The sequence below is a fragment of the Struthio camelus genome, chromosome 14 (genome assembly GCF_040807025.1).
Source record: "Struthio camelus isolate bStrCam1 chromosome 14, bStrCam1.hap1, whole genome shotgun sequence".
NCBI classification, from domain to species: Eukaryota; Metazoa; Chordata; class Aves; order Struthioniformes; family Struthionidae; genus Struthio; species Struthio camelus.
The window spans coordinates 24,507,239-24,526,552 of NC_090955.1; positions in this window are offsets into that span (position 1 = coordinate 24,507,239).

Genomic DNA, 19,314 nt, shown 5'->3' on the forward strand with positions numbered 1-19,314 from the left:
CTCGTGGGCTGTGTCTCGTAGGGCCAGGCTTTTCTGCTAGTCGCCGAGAGGCAAGGACTACCTGCCTCCCAGTCATGGCCCTGGGAATGGCACCGGCACGGCCGATCCAAGGCCAGGCGGGAGGATGCACGCGGGCAAGTATGTGTTAGAGAGCCTTGTAAGAGAGGCACTGGGGCTCCGTACGCTATGGATGAAAATGCTCTCTAAGGGAGGTGCCGTGAGAAGGAAAAGGGGGATAGCATAGGTATCCGGCGTCCCTTTGGATGCTGGGAGCGTTGAGCTGTTCAGCATGGGAGTGGCCTGGGGGGCTGGGGAGCCCGGGGAGATGCGCGGGCTGCCAGGGCAGGGGCCTCGCCCTCCAGGGCCCGTCCCACTCGCCGCCAGCCAGGGAGAAGGGCAGGTCGGGGCTTGGCAGGGGGCAGCCCTGAGCCCAGGCCGTTCAGGCACCTCCATGGTGAGGGGGGCCAGGCCAAGGCTAGGCCGCACAGTCAGCGCGCAGGTCGGGCTCCGGCTCGGCAGGGCCCGTGGCCCGGGAGGGGCACAGCCTTGGCGGAGCTGGGGAGCGCCACTGCTACGCCGCTGCTGGGGCAGGCACTGATGGCCCCGAGGCGAGCTGAACGGGGGTCCCGCTTGCAGTTTTGGAAGAGAAGTGGAGGCAAGGGATGTGCTTCCCGGGGAAAGAGGGCAAATCTCTCCGCTCCTTCCCTGGCTGTGGCATCTCTGTGCCAGTGAGCTAATGAGCCCCCAGAGATGACACAGGCTGAGGTCACAGTGGGACGCGCTGCATCACAGAGAGGTCTCCCCAGTCCCGTGGTGGCGTCTGTCCGCACTTCCCTGCCGAGGCCCGGGTGCAGGCCTGGTGCTGCTCACTGTGCTCCCCATCGCTGCTCTTTGGAGGCGCTCTGCAGCAAGCAGAGGGGACGGGAGGCAGCAGGGCCCCGCTGGGGGCCCCTCTCTGTCGGGCAGAGGAGCAGGGGCACCTTGGGCAGGAGTGTGGGGCGAGGAGACGCCAAGAGCGTCCTTTTCCCCTGGCTGGAGAGGCGAGCTGAGGGCAAGGGGGACAAGGGAGATGGAGGGCTGCTGGACGGAGACCATCAGCCCGGAGCAGAGGTTCTTGTTCCCAACGCTCCTGCAGCTCTGCACGGAGGGTAAGGGCTTGGGGAGCTGCTTCCCGAGGTGCCGCGGAGACTGTTGTCTGTCCAAGTCGCTGTGGCCCCTGGGCTGTGGGGGTGGCGGCACAGGGCTGGGGGCTGCCACAGAGAGCCTGGCCCGGGAAGAAAGGGGTCCCGGGTGCCAGAGGGCTGGGCTGGGGTGTCCTGCAGCTCCTGTGGGGTTCCCGAGTGCCTGCCAGAAAAGGCCCCACAGCGGGCTCGGAGTAAGGCCGGCGGTCTGCAATCGGGACAAAGGCCAGCTCTGCAGCCAGGGCAATGGCTTTTGGGAGGCTTTGTGACCGCCTGCATCTGTCACCGCCGGGGTTAGGAGCTTGCTTGGGGAGAGGTTGCGAGCTGCTTGACCTGGGGCCTGACATGTCCTTCCCTTGCTTTCCAGAGATCGTTGCAATTTGGGACGCTGTGTCCGCTTATCCTGGAACAGCTGATGCAGGACAAGGTGGGCTGGTGTCCTGGTCGCCCTCGCCCTGCAGGGTTTCAGCTGTCCGGAGAGCCCTGGGTGCCCGGGAGCATCCCTTCCCCCAGCGCCACGGCAAAACACCACAACCGGCCCCTGTGCTGCCGAGCAGCTTTCTGGTCGGCCGGGCGAGAAACCACGCGCACCTCTAGCGTGAGAAAGCCAGGGCTTCTCTCTGCCCTGTGGCCGCAGAGGAAAGACCAAGCAGGGAGACGGGGGTCTGTGCCAGGGTTCTTGGAAACGCCTGGGATCTTCTCTAGCTGAGGGACGTTAGCGAACGCTTCAGGGAGGGGGAGGGCGCAATCTGGGCAATGTGGCTCTTCTCAAAAGCCTTCCAAAGTGCCCCATTTGTACGTCAGGAGCGGGCAGGGCACAGAGCAGCGTTCCCCCGCTCCCGGACAAACATGACGTTTTTCCATCGCCAGAACGCTTACTGGTGGGCCTTTTTGTCTTTGCTGCGTGCAGGGTGTCCTGGTAGCGGGGCTCGGGACCTTCTGCACAGTCCGAGAGCCACCTCGCCTCGGCAAAGAGGACCTGCTGATGGTTCGAAGGCCTGTTTTCCAGCTGGGCATGGACATGGTCTGGCTGCAGGGCCTCCAGCGCCCCAAAGGGACTCTCCCTGGTGAGATGGCAGCGGCCACCCTCTGCTCCCCCTTGCCACGTCACGTACGGGGCGGGTGGCTGCTCCCTGCTCTGTGGAAGGGGCAAGGAGAAGTAGGGATGCCCAGCTTCACCTCCCCCCAAACACACCGCCCTCCCCCCACCACACCCCCCCTGAGAGAGCTCTTTCTGAAAAGGACCTTTTCTGTAGTATTTTCTACGACAGAATCTGGCACACGGTCGGGCTCTCTCTCTCTTTGAACTGCCCTAAACACCCGGCTCCACGCCACTCACGTTTCTTGATGGCCCAACGATGGAAAGTTGGCCTGCGGCGGCAGTGACGTTGTTCCTCTTCTGAGTAGGCAACATGAAGATCAAGCCGCTGAACTACTGGCGCTTGTCCCTGGCCACCTCCTTCTCGAGGCGCGTGGTGGAAAACTGTGTGGCAGAGACCATCCGCTTGTTCGCTTCCCACGTGAGGAACAAAGAGAGCGTCGCCTTTGCCTTCAGGGACATCGGTGTTCTGACCTGCCGCGAAGAAAAAGTGCACATGAGGTTTTATGCCCACTGCACCCAGCGGCTGGAAGGCACTGCAAGCCTGACTGCGGCCCGCTGCAGTGTACGTTGCTCAGGTTTCCCAGGCTACTTTGATGTCTCTGGGAATCGTGCCGAAGGACGAGCGAGCGGATGTCTGTTGGCCAGCCCGGATGTGGCAGGCTAATCAAACGCCTTCCGCAGGCCTTGCCCCCACGGCCTTCTCCATTAGCAAAGAGAGCATCTCCTGAGTTTCTTGCCCCTACACAAAGCCTGGCAGCATTATTAGCTGCTCTCTGGTCTTTGGTGGGCAGCTTCTCCGCACCAGAATGAGGGGCTAATGATCTCGGTGGAGAGCTTAGAGGAGGGGTTTGGAGAGGCAGCTTGCTCCTGTAGCAGGAGAATGGTGTGCTGCCTTTGGGAGCAAGGAGAGAACTGCCTTGGAAGCCTCCCAATGGGTCTGTGTTACATTGCAGAGGTGGCGTTCGCCAGATCTGTGCATCTCTGGCAGACGAGCTGCTCTGGGGACCCGGCTGAGCCCCATCCACGTGTTCCCGAGGTGAGCGTGTTTCCTTTGCAGCCCTTGGCCAATGGAGCAGGCGGCTTCCCAGCTGCTGCTCGGGACCGGGCGCCGCCAGGGCGCGACACTCAGCTTCGAGTTGGGACTAACTCGCACGGTGATCGGTTCCTGCTTCACCAAGGCTCAGCTTGGGCTACGCGTGTCTTTGCCTGGAGCGACCAGGAATCGTGACCATGTTTCTCATGGCCAGCCTGCCGTCCTTCCCATCGGAGAGAAGGGACTAGACACAGAGAGGCATCGAGGCTGTGCCTTCTGTCTTTTGGGGGAGAGTGCCCCAAAAAAAAGCCCCCAAAGAGCTGTGCATGGACACAAAGGAGGTGGGACGCGAGAGGGTCTCAAACGGCAGTGGGGAGGATGAGTGGCTGCAAGCTGCAAAGGGCAGACGGTGGCCTCTCTTCAAAGCTGGCTTGTCTTTTGCTTTCCAGGTTTCAGCTCAGTGTGGAAAGCGGCCCGGAGGCCAAGGCTGCCCGCGCCGGCTCCACACAGCAGAAGGAGCCGGAAGAAGAGCTCGGGGGTGTCAGGAGCAGCAAAGGTAAGGGAAACGCTCCCTCCTGACCTGCCTGGCTCCCTGTGCCACGCTGGGTGACAGCAGCCAGCTTAAGACGCACGCCCCAAGAGGCTGCTCTCAAGAGCTTCCTTGTGTCCTACTTACAGAGCAGCGTCCTGGCAAGCTGCTGCAGCACCGGGAGGAGCTTTCTCTGCCCGTGCTGCCAAAGTGGGGGGCAGGCACGAGGGGGCAAGGCGCGGAGAGGAAGCCTCCTGCCAGGTGAGACCCTTGGGGGAAGGGCTGAGGGGGACCCTGGTACCTGCGCAGGGCAGACATCCCCTTTGGCCACGCCAGCCTGGCCTGAGGCACTCAAAAACGCTCCTGACACATGTCCCAGCAAAGGTGCCCTCTTGCCGCACGGCAAGCATGTGCAGGTTTGCGGGAGAGCGTCCCGTTGGCTTTGTTTCCCTCCAGCTCCCTCCGATCTTTTGGGGAGCTGAATGCAAATCTTTATTAGCAAACGCCTCCTGCCCTTGTCCTAACGCATCCTGTGGTGTCTTCTCAGGATCATTCTGAACCCGACAGCCCCCATGCTGGGCACCTCCCTGGGGAAGGAGGTTGGCCTTAAATACCTCCCGCATCCTCCCACCGGACCTCGGCCTGGCCGTGCCGGCGCTACTGCCAGGGGTGCAGCACAGGTGCGTGATCGGGCTCTGGGTAGTCCTTGCATCTCACTGACCGCTAGGAAAGCTCAGTCCTATGAGGCTCACTCCGCAAAGGGCCCTCAGTGCGTGGTCCCTGGAGCCACCAGTGGCCTCTCTGGCTGCTACTCTGGGGCGTAGCTAGGCACGACTTTTACAAGGGCTTTTTCAAGGGTTTTTTTTTGCTGAAAAAGGGGCCGCAAACGGGTGGTGGTGGTGAGGCTCCAGACAAGGGGCAGAAGAGCGGGAGAAAAGGAAAAGCCAGTACCCACCCTGCCCAGAATCCCCACCCAAACAGACCAGACTAATACTGTTGCCTTTCCGTGGCCCCCCGCCAGGAAACAGCCTGCCCTCCCATGCAGGGCTTAGGAAGAGCTGCCCACGTCTCCCTCTTGCGAGAGAAGCAAAGGCAGGACCAAGCACTGTGGGAGGAACAGCGGGCTGCACAGGAGAAGCACGCCCGGCGTCAGGCCCAGGTACAGGCTGCCTCTGACAGCCCTCCGCAAAAGGGCATTTCCCACCTCCGGGGCGACGGAGCCTTGCAGGCAGCCAGGGCCCAGCCAGACTGCTGCCTGCCTCCGAGGAGCAGCGCCCAAGCTGGCCCACCCCTTCCTGGGAGGGAGACGGCTGCAGCCAGGACCTGGAGCCAGAAGCGGGGGGGGCCAGGTGCCGGAGCCAGGGCAGCTGGCTGGGTTGCCTCCCCACTAGGCAAGCTCTGCCTGCGGCGCCTGCCCTCGAGCCGCAAACCAGCTCTCAGGGGCAGCTGGCTTGAGCCACTGGCACCCAGACGTGCCGGGGGCAGAGCTCCGGGGCCCAGCTATGGTAGCCCGCTGTAGCAGCTCCTTGTGTAGCCCGAGTCTGGCTAACAAGGACTAGGTGCCTCCCCTGCGGCTGGGCCAGCGCTGTCTGCCCCATGCAGCCCTCCACCCTGAAACGCTTTCCTCTTCTTTGCCTTGCAAAACAGATCGTGCTGCCAGAGAGGCAAGTCCACCTCGAGCAGCGCCGTTACGCAGACACTGACATGCTGGGGAGCCCCCCCCAAAAGTAAGCGTGTGTGGGTGCACAAGCTCAGAGCCAGGGCCAGGGCCAGTGGAGGGGCTGTGACCGCCCACCCCCCACCCAGCCCCGGAGGTGCCAGGAGCCCAAACGCCTCAGCTCTGGGGCACAACCTACCACAGCGCCTGGTTTCTGTCCTTCCACCATGGGTTTGCAGGGGCTGGGGCCGGAAGGGTCCCAGGAGAGCGGGAGAGGGACTTTGTCACTCCTATTGCAGGCAAGTGTCCCTGCAAGCAGAGCAGAACTTGCAGCTTTTGGCATCGTACAAAGTTCTTCGGGACAGGTGGAAGGAAAGGGTGGAACAAAACCGAGAGAGGCTGAAGAAGGAGGAGGCGATGCGCCGGTAAATACCTCCCAAGCCAGACGGCTTCCCCCCTTTCCACAATGCCCTGCCCTTCCTGCCATGGCCCTGGGGAAAGAGGGTCTTTTCCAGCCCTGCCTCGGGGGACAGAAGCAGCCTTGGAGCCTGGCCTGGGCTCTCACATCCAGCAGGGTGAGGGTGGGGGGTGCACCATAAGATTCCCAGGCACGTCTCGAGTGGCACAACATCTTCCTCCTGAACCCCTCAGCGCTTTGGTGATGCGCCGCCTCCAGAACAGAGAGCAGCAGGACGGCACGTTGGGCAGTTACCGCAGAAAAGGCTTTTCTCTGCGGAAATAAACGACCTTTCCGAGTTGGTGTGAGCCTTTCCTTGGTGGGGTGTGAAAAGGCAAGGGGCAGCAGGGCAGCTTGCGAGGGGCCGGCAAGAGGCCCACGGGAGCAAGGAGAGGTGGGCAGCCCCTGTTCCGGGCAGCTCTCACCCCGGCCATGCCCTAGCAGGTGACTTTGGGGACTGCCCTGCCAGGGGAGAGCGTGCGGCTCGGCCGCCTGAAACGCGGGGAGCGTTCTCTCCTCCAGGCAGGCCCTGGCGGGGAGGCGGGAGGGAGGGGGACGGCAGCCGCTCCTTGGCATGGGCCGGAGCCAGCTCCCTCAGCGTGAAGGCAGAATGGACCCAGAGGCTGGCCACACCCCCAGCCAGCCCCCTCTGGGGCCGAGGTAGGGCACGGGAAAGCAAGAGCTCCCAGTGGCACTCCCACCAGGCCGTTCGCTTCCTTGCCAAGCAGTGGAGCGGCTTGAGGGGAAAGCAGAGGGGCAGACACCGCGAGGCTGGCCACGCGTGCACGGGCCGGGCTAGGGCCAAAGAGGCGTTGGCTGCGAGCACTTGCTGGTGGGCGCAGCAAGGCAGTAGAGTGGCCAGGATGGCGTTTCTGGTGCGAGTCGTCCAGGGGGACAGGGGGGCAAGGTGGGAAAAGCGCGAAGGCGCAGTTGTTTGGGGGCTGGACTCGGCGTGGGCCAGTGTGGGGCCCAAGAGAAGCTGGCTACACAGAATCACACAGAATCACACAGAATGGTTTAGGTTGGAAGGGACCTCTGGAGATCGTCTAGTGCAACCTCCCTGCTCAAGCAGGGTCCTCTGGAGCATATTGCCCAGGACCACATCCAGACGGGTTGTGAATATCTCCAGTGAAGGAGACTCCACTACCTCTTGGACAACCTGTTCCAATGCTCTGTCACCCTCACAGTCAAGAAGTTTTTCCTCAGCTTCAGATGGAACTTCCTGGGTTTCAGTTTCTGCCCATTGCCTCTGGTCCTGTTGCTGGGCACCACAGAGAAGAGACTGGCCTCATCCTCTTGACACCCCCCCTTCAGATGCTTGTACACACTGATGAGATCGCCTCTCAGTCTGCTCTTCTCCAGGCTCAACAGGCCCAGCTCTCGCAGCCTTTCTTCAGAGGAGAGATGCTCTGCTCCCCTCATCCTCTTTGTAGCCCTCCAGGAGTGCCATGTCTCTCTTGTAGTGGGGAGCCCAGAAGTGGACACAGTACTCCAGGTGAGGCCTCCCCAGGGCTGAGCAGAGGGGCAGGATCACCTCCCTCCACCTGCTGGCAACACTCTGCCTCATGCACCCCAGGATCCCATTGGCCTTCTTGGCCACAAGGGCACACTGCTGCCTCATGCTTCACTTGCTGTCCACCAGCACTCCCAGGTCCTTCTCGGCAGAGCTGCTTTCCAGCAGGTCGACCCCCAGCCTGTCCTGCTGCATGCCGTTCTTCCTCCCTAGGGGCAGGATCCTGCACTTGCCTTTGTTCAATTTCACGAGGTTCCTCTCCGCCCAGCTCTCCAGCCTGTCCACGTCCCTCTGCATGGCAGCACAGTCTTCTGGGGTGTCAGCCACTCCCCCCACTTTAGTTTCATCAGCAAACTTGCTGAGGGTGCACTCTGTCCCTTCCCCCACGTCACTGAGGAATCCATTGAACAAGAGTGGACCTAGGACTGACCCCTGGGGGACACCACTAGCTACAGGCCTCCAACTAGACGCCGCACCACTGACCACAACCCTCTGAGCTCGGCCATCTCACCAGTTCTCAAGCCACCTCACCGTCCGCTCATCTAATCCACACTTCCTGAGTTTACCTACGAGGAGGTGATGGGAGACAGTGTGCAAAGCCTTGCTGAAGTCCAGGCACACAACAGCCACTGCTCTGCCCTCCTCTACCCAGCCAGTCATTCCACCAGAGAAGGCTCTCAGATGGGTCAAGCATGACTTCCCTTTGGTGAATCCATGCTGACTACTCCTGATCACCTTCTTGTCCTCCAGATGCTTAGTGATGACCTCCAGGAGGAGCTGTTCCATCACCTTTCCAGGCATGGAGGTGAGGCTGGCAGGCCTGGACTTTCCTGGCTAATCCTTCTGGAGGAGTTTCCTGGCTCCTCCTTCTGGCCCTTTTGGAAGACTGGCGCGACATTGGCTTTCTTCCAGTCCTCAGGCACCTCTCCTGATCTCCAGGACCTTGCCAAGATGATGGAGAGTGGCCTAGCAATAACATCCGCCAGCTCCCTCAGCGCTCGTGGATGTATCCCATCGGGGCCCATGGATTTATGCATGTCAAGTTTGGGCAACAGATCTCTACCCTGATCCTCCTCCACCAAGGGAGAGTCTTCCTTTCTCCAGCCTTCCTCTCATGTCCCCAGGGTCTGGATTTCCTGAGGACTGGCCTTAGCAGTGAAGACTGAAGCAAAGAAGGCATTCAATAACTCTTCCTTCTCTATAGCCTTTGTCACCAGGGCACCCGCCCCATTCAGCAGCGGGCCCACATTTTCCCTAGTCTTCCTCTTGCTACTGATGTATTTGAAGAAGCCCTTCTTGTTGTCCTTGACATCCCTTGCCAGATTTCATTCCAAAGGGGCCTTGGCCTTCCTTGTCGCATCCCTGCACCCTCTGACAACGTCCCTATATTCCTCCCAAGGGGCCTGTCCCCTTTCCCACGTTCTGTAGACTTCCTTCTTCTGCTGGAGTTTTGCCAGCAGTTCCTTGCCCAGCCATGCAGGTCTCCTGCCCGCTTCGCTGGATTTCTTACTCAGAGGCATGCACCGATCTTGAGCCTGGAGGAGGTGATACTTGAACATCAACCAGCTTTCTTGGACCCCTCTTCCTCCTAGGGCCCTGTCCCATGAGAGTCCCCTAAGTAGCTCCCTGAAGAGGCCAAAGTTAGCTCTCCTCAAGTCCAGCGTTGCAATCCTACTTATTGCCCTGCTCCCTCCTCGTAGGATCCTGAACTCCACCATCTCATGGTCACTGCAGCCAAGGCTGCCCCCAACCTTCCCATCTCCAGCTAGACCTCCTTTGTTTCTTAATACAAGGTCTAGCATTGCACCTCTCCTTGGTGGCGTCTCCACCACCTGGGTCCAGAAATTATCATCAGTGCTCTGCAGGAACCTCTTTGACTTTGTGCCGAGCTGTGCTCTCTTCCCAACAGATGTCGGGGTGGTTGAAGTCTCCCATGACAACCAGGGCCTGTGATCGTGAGGTTACTTCCAGCTGTCTGTAGAAGGCCTCATCGACGACTTCTTCCTGAGCAGGTGGCCTGTAGTAAACCCCCACCGCCGTGTCGCCCATGTTAGCCTGCCCTTTCATCCTTACCCATAGGCTCTCTACTTGCTCTTCAGCCACCCCTAGGCAGAGCGCCACACATTCTAGTTGCTCCCTCGCGAAAGCGCCAGCAGCAGGCACGGCGTCAGGTTGGGAAGAGAGGGGTGCGTTCATTGTGTGGTCGGCTAGGCATGCCAGGGCCCTGTTGGGTGGAAGGGGCGTTGGCTGCAAACGCTTGTTGATGGCAATGGCAAGCGAGTGGTTTGGCCAAAATCACCTTTGCGCTAAGACTGTGCTAGTAGGCATGGGCTCAGTTTGGGAAAAGCGAGCAATCAGACCAGTGCTCTTTGTGCAGGCTTGGGGGAGGCGTTCAAGTTGCAGCGCAAGGCCCTAGCTGTATAGCTCAGCTGTGAGCCGTTTGGGGGGCCCAAGCCCTCTCACCGGCTTCACCTCTCTCGTTTGACTCTGCATGTAGGCATGTTGCCCCTGAGCAGCCTCCTCTCACGTCTCGCCCTACCCATGCCCCAGGAGCCCAGCTGATCTTAGCGCAGGGCCATCAGCGCTAGCCCAGCAATGCTCTAGCACTGCCCGTCTCCGGCTCCACCACAGCCATAGCCCTCTCAGGCCACGGGCCCCGAGGATCAATCCGGGCTGCAGCATCCGTTTCCTTCCTCTGCTACCTGGCCTCCAGACCTGCCTTTTCTTCTGATCACAGGCACCCCACTAAGCTCCTGCTCAGCCGGTACAGGTTGCCAGAGATTCCCGGGTGAAAGGAAGGCCTCCTGTGGTGTGCTTACCTGGGCTCTCCCTTGCCCACCAGTAGCAGGCCCCCTCAACATCCTCAGAGGGATCCCAGGGATCCCCCCCAGGCTCCACAAAGGTCCTAGGGAGATCTAAGCAGAGCCTAGAGACTGCGGCACAACCTTTTGTCTCTGCTGGCTGCGCTCCGGGCCTGCCTCTGACAGAGGCCTCTCCCTAGCACCGCCTCAAAAGGTGCTTTTCCTGGCAAGCTCTGGCAAGCTCTGGCGAGCTCTGGCAAGCTCTGGCAGCTGTGAAGCAGCCCTGTGGTTTGCCCCTGAGCAGAGCAAGAGCCAGGCCTAAAGCACAGCTGCCAGAGCACAGGACGCAGAGGCAGCCAACCAATGCTGCAGCCCGCACTGATCATCAGGGCCTGTGGCCTGCTAGGGGCATGGCTGTGGTGCAGCTGGAGACCAGCAACGCTATGGCTTTGCTAGGCGGCGACTGATGCCCCGAGCTAAGCTCCAATGAGCTCCTGAGGCCTGGGCAGGGCTAGGCAGAGGCCCCAGCAGCGGCTGCTCAGGGCCAGTGAGGCACAGTAGCACACCCAAGGCCCGGAGGAAGAAGGGATACCTACAGCACGGCCCAGGCCTGCACCTCCTCTGGGTAGCCCCTTTTGCAGAAGTAGACTGCCTTATGTGGGCAACTAGGACGCGGCTTGGGGCCTTCCTCCTTTAGGCATCGGCTCGGGCTCTTTGGAAAGATATGATGATATGCGCGAGAAGAGCACGTGTGCCCTTAACACACATTGCCCAAGGTGTTTAGACAGGAACCTGGCCTCAGCCAAGCCATGGGCCATGCCAAGAGGGAACCCTGGCTCCACCCCTCCAGCTTCCCTGCCTCTCCAGTTCTTGACACCTCCTCCTCCCCTTTTTGGCCACCGAGCTTCTCAGCAAGTGCCCACGCCCTGCACTGCTGCTTTCCGGCCTCCAGTGGGCAGCCTTGAAGGCGAGGTGTCCAGAACTGCATGTTGACTCTTTGCACAGTTGCTAAGACCAACTTTGAGCTCGTGGGCTGTGTCTCGTAGGGCCAGGCTTTTCTGCTAGTCGCCGAGAGGCAAGGACTACCTGCCTCCCAGTCATGGCCCTGGGAATGGCACCGGCACGACTGATCCAAGGCCAGGCGGGAGGATGCACGCGGGCAAGTATGTGTTAGAGAGCCTTGTAAGAGAGGCACTGGGGCTCCGTACGCTATGGATGAAAATGCTCTCTAAGGGAGGTGCCATGAGAAGGAAAGGGGGGATAGCATAGGTATCCGGCGTCCCTTTGGATGCTGGGAGCGTTGAGCTGTTCAGCATGGGAGTGGCCTGGGGGGCTGGGGAGCCCGGGGAGATGCGCGGGCTGCCAGGGCAGGGGCCTCGCCCTCCAGGGCCCGTCCCACTCGCCGCCAGCCAGGGAGAAGGGCAGGTCGGGGCTTGGCAGGGGGCAGCCCTGAGCCCAGGCCGTTCAGGCACCTCCATGGTGAGGGGGGCCAGGCCAAGGCTAGGCCGCACAGTCAGCGCGCAGGTCGGGCTCCGGCTCGGCAGGGCCCGTGGCCCGGGAGGGGCACAGCCTTGGTGGAGCTGGGGAGCGCCACTGCTACGCCGCTGCTGGGGCAGGCACTGATGGCCCCGAGGCGAGCTGAACGGGGGTCCCGCTTGCAGTTTTGGAAGAGAAGTGGAGGCAAGGGATGTGCTTCCCGGGGAAAGAGGGCAAATCTCTCTGCTCCTTCCCTGGCTGTGGCATCTCTGTGCCAGTGAGCTAATGAGCCCCCAGAGATGACACAGGCTGAGGTCACAGTGGGACGCGCTGCATCACAGAGAGGTCTCCCCAGTCCCGTGGTGGCGTCTGTCCGCACTTCCCTGCCGAGGCCCGGGTGCAGGCCTGGTGCTGCTCACTGTGCTCCCCATCGCTGCTCTTTGGAGGCGCTCTGCAGCAAGCAGAGGGGACGGGAGGCAGCAGGGCCCCGCTGGGGGCCCCTCTCTGTCGGGCAGAGGAGCAGGGGCACCTTGGGCAGGAGTGTGGGGCGAGGAGACGCCAAGAGCGTCCTTTTCCCCTGGCTGGAGAGGCGAGCTGAGGGCAAGGGGGACAAGGGAGATGGAGGGCTGCTGGACGGAGACCATCAGCCCGGAGCAGAGGTTCTTGTTCCCAACGCTCCTGCAGCTCTGCACGGAGGGTAAGGGCTTGGGGAGCTGCTTCCCGAGGTGCCGCGGAGACTGTTGTCTGACCAAGTCGCTGTGGCCCCTGGGCTGTGGGGGTGGCGGCACAGGGCTGGGGGCTGCCACAGAGAGCCTGGCCCGGGAAGAAAGGGGTCCCGGGTGCCAGAGGGCTGGGCTGGGGTGTCCTGCAGCTCCTGTGGGGTTCCCGAGTGCCTGCCAGAAAAGGCCCCACAGCGGGCTCGGAGTAAGGCCGGCGGTCTGCAATCGGGACAAAGGCCAGCTCTGCAGCCAGGGCAATGGCTTTTGGGAGGCTTTGTGACCCGCCTGCATCTGTCACCGCCGGGGTTAGGAGCTTGCTTGGGGAGAGGTTGCGAGCTGCTTGACCTGGGGCCTGACATGTCCTTCCCTTGCTTTCCAGAGATCGTTGCAATTTGGGACGCTGTGTCCGCTTACATCCTGGAACAGCTGATGCAGGACAAGGTGGGCTGGTGTCCTGGTCGCCCTCGCCCTGCAGGGTTTCAGCTGTCCGGAGAGCCCTGGGTGCCTGGGAGCATCCCTTCCCCCAGCGCCACGGCAAAACACCACAACCGGCCCCTGTGCTGCCGAGCAGCTTTCTGGTCGGCCGGGCGAGAAACCACGCGCACCTCTAGCGTGAGAAAGCCAGGGCTTCTCTCTGCCCTGTGGCCGCAGAGGAAAGACCAAGCAGGGAGACGGGGGTCTGTGCCAGGGTTCTTGGAAACGCCTGGGATCTTCTCTAGCTGAGGGACGTTAGCGAACGCTTCAGGGAGGGGGAGGGCGCAATCTGGGCAATGTGGCTCTTCTCAAAAGCCTTCCAAAGTGCCCCATTTGTACGTCAGGAGCGGGCAGGGCACAGAGCAGCGTTCCCCCGCTCCCGGACAAACATGACGTTTTTCCATCGCCAGAACGCTTACTGGTGGGCCTTTTTGTCTTTGCTGCGTGCAGGGTGTCCTGGTAGCGGGGCTCGGGACCTTCTGCACGGTCCGAGAGCCACCTCGCCTCGGCAAAGAGGACCTGCTGATGGTTCGAAGGCCTGTTTTCCAGCTGGGCATGGACATGGTCTGGCTGCAGGGCCTCCAGCGCCCCAAAGGGACTCTCCCTGGTGAGATGGCAGCGGCCACCCTCTGCTCCCCCTTGCCACGTCACGTACGGGGCGGGTGGCTGCTCCCTGCTCTGTGGAAGGGGCAAGGAGAAGTAGGGATGCCCAGCTTCACCTCCCCCCAAACACACCGCCCTCCCCCCACCCCACCCCCCGAGAGAGCTCTTTCTGAAAAGGACCTTTTCTGTAGTATTTTCTACGACAGAATCTGGCACGCGGTCGGGCTCTCTCTCTCTTTGAACTGCCCTAAACACCCGGCTCCACGCCACTCACGTTTCTTGATGGCCCAACGATGGAAAGTTGGCCTGCGGCGGCAGTGACGTTGTTCCTCTTCTGAGTAGGCAACATGAAGATCAAGCCGCTGAACTACTGGCGCTTGTCCCTGGCCACCTCCTTCTCGAGGCGCGTGGTGGAAAACTGTGTGGCAGAGACCATCCGCTTGTTCGCTTCCCACGTGAGGAACAAAGAGAGCGTCGCCTTTGCCTTCAGGGACATCGGTGTTCTGACCTGCCACGAAGAAAAAGTGCACATGAGGTTTTATGCCCACTGCACCCAGCGGCTGGAGGGCACTGCAAGCCTGACTGCGGCCCGCTGCAGTGTACGTTGCTCAGGTTTCCCAGGCTACTTTGATGTCTCTGGGAATCGTGCCGAAGGACGAGCGAGCGGATGTCTGTTGGCCAGCCCGGATGTGGCAGGCTAATCAAACGCCTTCCGCAGGCCTTGCCCCCACGGCCTTCTCCGTTAGCAAAGAGAGCATCTCCTGAGTTTCTTGCCCCTACACAAAGCCTGGCAGCATTATTAGCTGCTCTCTGGTCTTTGGTGGGCAGCTTCTCCGCACCAGAATGAGGGGCTAATGATCTCGGTGGAGAGCTTAGAGGAGGGGTTTGGAGAGGCAGCTTGCTCCTGTAGCAGGAGAATGGTGTGCTGCCTTTGGGAGCAAGGAGAGAACTGCCTTGGAAGCCTCCCAATGGGTCTGTGTTGCAGAGGTGGCGTTCGCCAGATCTGTGCATCTCTGGCAGACGAGCTGCTCTGGGGACCCGGCTGAGCCCCATCCACGTGTTCCCGAGGTGAGCGTGTTTCCTTTGCAGCCCTTGGCCAATGGAGCAGGCGGCTTCCCAGCTGCTGCTCGGGACCGGGCGCCGCCAGGGCGCGACACTCAGCTTCGAGTTGGGACTAACTCGCACAGTGATCGGTTCCTGCTTCACCAAGGCCCAGCTTGGGCTACGCCGTGTCTTTGCCTGGAGCGACCAGGAATCGTGACCATGTTTCTCATGGCCAGCCTGCCGTCCTTCCCATCGGAGAGAAGGGACTAGACACAGAGAGGCATCGAGGCTGTGCCTTCTGTCTTTTGGGGGAGAGTGCCCCAAAAAAAAGCCCCCAAAGAGCTGTGCATGGACACAAAGGAGGTGGGACGCGAGAAGGTCTCAAACGGCAGTGAGGAGGATGAGTGGCTGCGAGCTGCAAAGGGCAGACGGTGGCCTCTCTTCAAAGCTGGCTTGTCTTTTGCTTTCCAGGTTTCAGCTCAGTGTGGAAAGCGGCCCGGAGGCCAAGGCTGCCCACGCCGGCTCCACACAACAGAAGGAGCCGGAAGAAGAGCTCGGGGGTGTCAGGAGCAGCAAAGGTAAGGGAAACGCTCCCTCCTGACCCGCCTGGCTCCCTGTGCCACGCTGGGTGACAGCAGCCAGCTTAAGACGCACGCCCCAAGAGGCTGCTCTCAAGAGCTTCCTTGTGTCCTACTTACAGAGCAGCGTCCTGGCAAGCTGCTGCAGCACCGGGAGGAGCTTTCTCTGCCCGTGCTGCCAAAGTGGGGGGCAGGCACGAGGGGGCAAGGCGCGGAGAGGAAGCCTCCTGCCAGGTGAGACCCTTGGGGGAAGGGCTGAGGGGGACCCTGGTACCTGCGCAGGGCAGACATCCCCTTTGGCCACGCCAGCCTGGCCTGAGGCACTCAAAAACGCTCCTGACACATGTCCCAGCAAAGGCGCCCTCTTGCCGCACGGCAAGCATGTGCAGGTTTGCGGGAGAGCGTCCCGTTGGCTTTGTTTCCCTCCAGCTCCCTCCGATCTTTTGGGGAGCTGAATGCAAATCTTTATTAGCAAACGCCTCCTGCCCTTGTCCTAACGCATCCTGTGGTGTCTTCTCAGGATCATTCTGAACCCGACAGCCCCCATGCTGGGCACCTCCCTGGGGAAGGAGGTTGGCCTTAAATACCTCCCGCATCCTCCCACCGGACCTCGGCCTGGCCGTGCCGGCGCTACTGCCAGGGGTGCAGCACAGGTGCGTGATCGGGCTCTGGGTAGTCCTTGCATCTCACTGACCGCTAGGAAAGCTCAGTCCTATGAGACTCACTCCGCAAAGGGCCCTCAGTACGTGGTCCCTGGAGCCACCAGTGGCCTCTCTGGCTGCTACTCTGGGGCGTAGCTAGGCACGACTTTTACAAGGGCTTTTTCAAGGGGTTTTTTTTGCTGAAAAAGGGGCCGCAAACGGGTGGTGGTGGTGAGGCTCCAGACAAGGGGCAGAAGAGCGGGAGAAAAGGAAAAGCCAGTACCCACCCTGCCCAGAATCCCCACCCAAACAGACCAGACTAATACTGTTGCCTTTCCGTGGCCCCCCGCCAGGAAACAGCCTGCCCTCCCATGCAGGGCTTAGGAAGAGCTGCCCACGTCTCCCTCTTGCGAGAGAAGCAAAGGCAGGACCAAGCACTGTGGGAGGAACAGCGGGCTGCACAGGAGAAGCACGCCCGGCGTCAGGCCCAGGTACAGGCTGCCTCTGACAGCCCTCCGCGAAAGGGCATTTCCCACCTCCGGGGCGACGGAGCCTTGCAGGCAGCCAGGGCCCAGCCAGACTGCTGCCTGCCTCCGAGGAGCAGCGCCCAAGCTGGCCCACCCCTTCCTGGGAGGGAGACGGCTGCAGCCAGGACCTGGAGCCAGAAGCGGGGGGGGCCAGGTGCCGGAGCCAGGGCAGCTGGCTGGGTTGCCTCCCCACTAGGCAAGCTCTGCCTGCGGCGCCTGCCCTCGAGCCGCAAACCAGCTCTCAGGGGCAGCTGGCTTGAGCCACTGGCACCCAGACGTGCCGGGGGCAGAGCTCCGGGGCCCAGCTATGGTAGCCCGCTGTAGCAGCTCCTTGTGTAGCCCGAGTCTGGCTAACAAGGACTAGGTGCCTCCCCTGCGGCTGGGCCAGCGCTGTCTGCCCCATGCAGCCCTCCACCCTGAAACGCTTTCCTCTTCTTTGCCTTGCAAAACAGATCGTGCTGCCAGAGAGGCAAGTCCACCTCGAGCAGCGCCGTTACGCAGACACTGACATGCTGGGGAGCCCCCCCCAAAAGTAAGCGTGTGTGGGTGCACAAGCTCAGAGCCAGGGCCAGGGCCAGTGGAGGGGCTGTGACCCCCCCACCCCCACCCAGCCCCGGAGGTGCCAGGAGCCCAAACGCCTCAGCTCTGGGGCACAACCTACCACAGCGCCTGGTTTCTGTCCTTCCACCATGGGTTTGCAGGGGCTGGGGCCGGAAGGGTCCCAGGAGAGCGGGAGAGGGACTTTGTCACTCTTATTGCAGGCAAGTGTCCCTGCAAGCAGAGCAGAACTTGCAGCTTTTGGCATCGTACAAAGTTCTTCGGGACAGGTGGAAGGAAAGGGTGGAACAAAACCGAGAGAGGCTGAAGAAGGAGGAGGCGATGCGCCGGTAAATACCTCCCATGCCAGACCGCTTTCCCCCCTTTCCACAATGCCCTGCCCTTCCTGCCATGGCCCTGGGGAAAGAGGGTCTTTTCCAGCCCTGCCTCGGGGGACAGAAGCAGCCTTGGAGCCTGGCCTGGGCTCTCACATCCAGCAGGGTGAGGGTGGGGGGTGCACCATAAGATTCCCAGGCACGTCTCGAGTGGCACAACATCTTCCTCCTGAACCCCTCAGCGCTTTGGTGATGCGCCGCCTCCAGAACAGAGAGCAGCAGGACGGCACGTTGGGCAGTTACCGCAGAAAAGGCTTTTCTCCACGGAAATAAACGACCTTTCCGAGTTGGTGTGAGCCTTTCCTTGGTGGGGTGTGAAAAGGCAAGGGGCAGCAGGGCAGCTTGCGAGGGGCCGGCAAGAGGCCCGCGGGAGCAAGGAGAGGTGGGCAGCCCCTGTTCCGGGCAGCTCTCACCCCGGCCATGCCCTAGCAGGTGACTTTGGGGACTGCCCTGCCAGGGGAGAGCGTGCAACTCGGCCGCCTGAAACGCGGGGAGCGTTCTCTCCTCCAGGCAGGCCCTGGCGGGGAGGCGGGAGGGAGGGGGACGGCAGCCGCTCCTTGGCATGGGCCGGAGCCAGCTCCCTCAGCGTGAAGGCAGAATGGACCCAGAGGCTGGCCACACCCCCAGCCAGCCCCCTCTGGGGCCGAGGTAGGGCACGGGAAAGCAAGAGCTCCCAGTGGCACTCCCACCAGGCCGTTCGCTTCCTTGCCAAGCAGTGGAGCGGCTTGAGGGGAAAGCAGAGGGGCAGACACCGCGAGGCTGGCCACGCGTGCACGGGCCGGGCTAGGGCCAAAGAGGCGTTGGCTGCGAGCACTTGCTGGTGGGCGCAGCAAGGCAGTAGAGTGGCCAGGATGGCGTTTCTGGTGCGAGTCGTCCAGGGGGACAGGGGGGCAAGGTGGGAAAAGCGCGAAGGCGCAGTTGTTTGGGGGCTGGACTCGGCGTGGGCCAGTGTGGGGCCCAAGAGAAGCTGGCTACACAGAATCACACAGAATCACACAGAATGGTTTAGGTTGGAAGGGACCTCTGGAGATCGTCTAGTGCAACCTCCCTGCTCAAGCAGGGTCCTCTGGAGCATATTGCCCAGGACCACATCCAGACGGGTTGTGAATATCTCCAGTGAAGGAGACTCCACTACCTCTTGGACAACCTGTTCCAATGCTCTGTCACCCTCACAGTCAAGAAGTTTTTCCTCAGCTTCAGATGGAACTTCCTGGGTTTCAGTTTCTGCCCATTGCCTCTGGTCCTGTTGCTGGGCACCACAGAGAAGAGACTGGCCTCATCCTCTTGACACCCCCCCTTCAGATGCTTGTACACACTGATGAGATCGCCTCTCAGTCTGCTCTTCTCCAGGCTCAACAGGCCCAGCTCTCGCAGCCTTTCTTCAGAGGAGAGATGCTCCGCTCCCCTCATCCTCTTTGTAGCCCTCCAGGAGTGCCATGTCTCTCTTGTAGTGGGGAGCCCAGAAGTGGACACAGTACTCCAGGTGAGGCCTCCCCAGGGCTGAGCAGAGGGGCAGGATCACCTCCCTCCACCTGCTGGCAACACTCTGCCTCATGCACCCCAGGATCCCATTGGCCTTCTTGGCCACAAGGGCACACTGCTGCCTCATGCTTCACTTGCTGTCCACCAGCACTCCCAGGTCCTTCTCGGCAGAGCTGCTTTCCAGCAGGTCGACCCCCAGCCTGTCCTGCTGCATGCCGTTCTTCCTCCCTAGGGGCAGGATCCTGCACTTGCCTTTGTTCAATTTCACGAGGTTCCTCTCCGCCCAGCTCTCCAGCCTGTCCACGTCCCTCTGCATGGCAGCACAGTCTTCTGGGGTGTCAGCCACTCCCCCCACTTTAGTTTCATCAGCAAACTTGCTGAGGGTGCACTCTGTCCCTTCCCCCACGTCACTGAGGAATCCATTGAACAAGAGTGGACCTAGGACTGACCCCTGGGGGACACCACTAGCTACAGGCCTCCAACTAGACGCCGCACCACTGACCACAACCCTCTGAGCTCGGCCATCTCACCAGTTCTCAAGCCACCTCACCGTCCGCTCATCTAA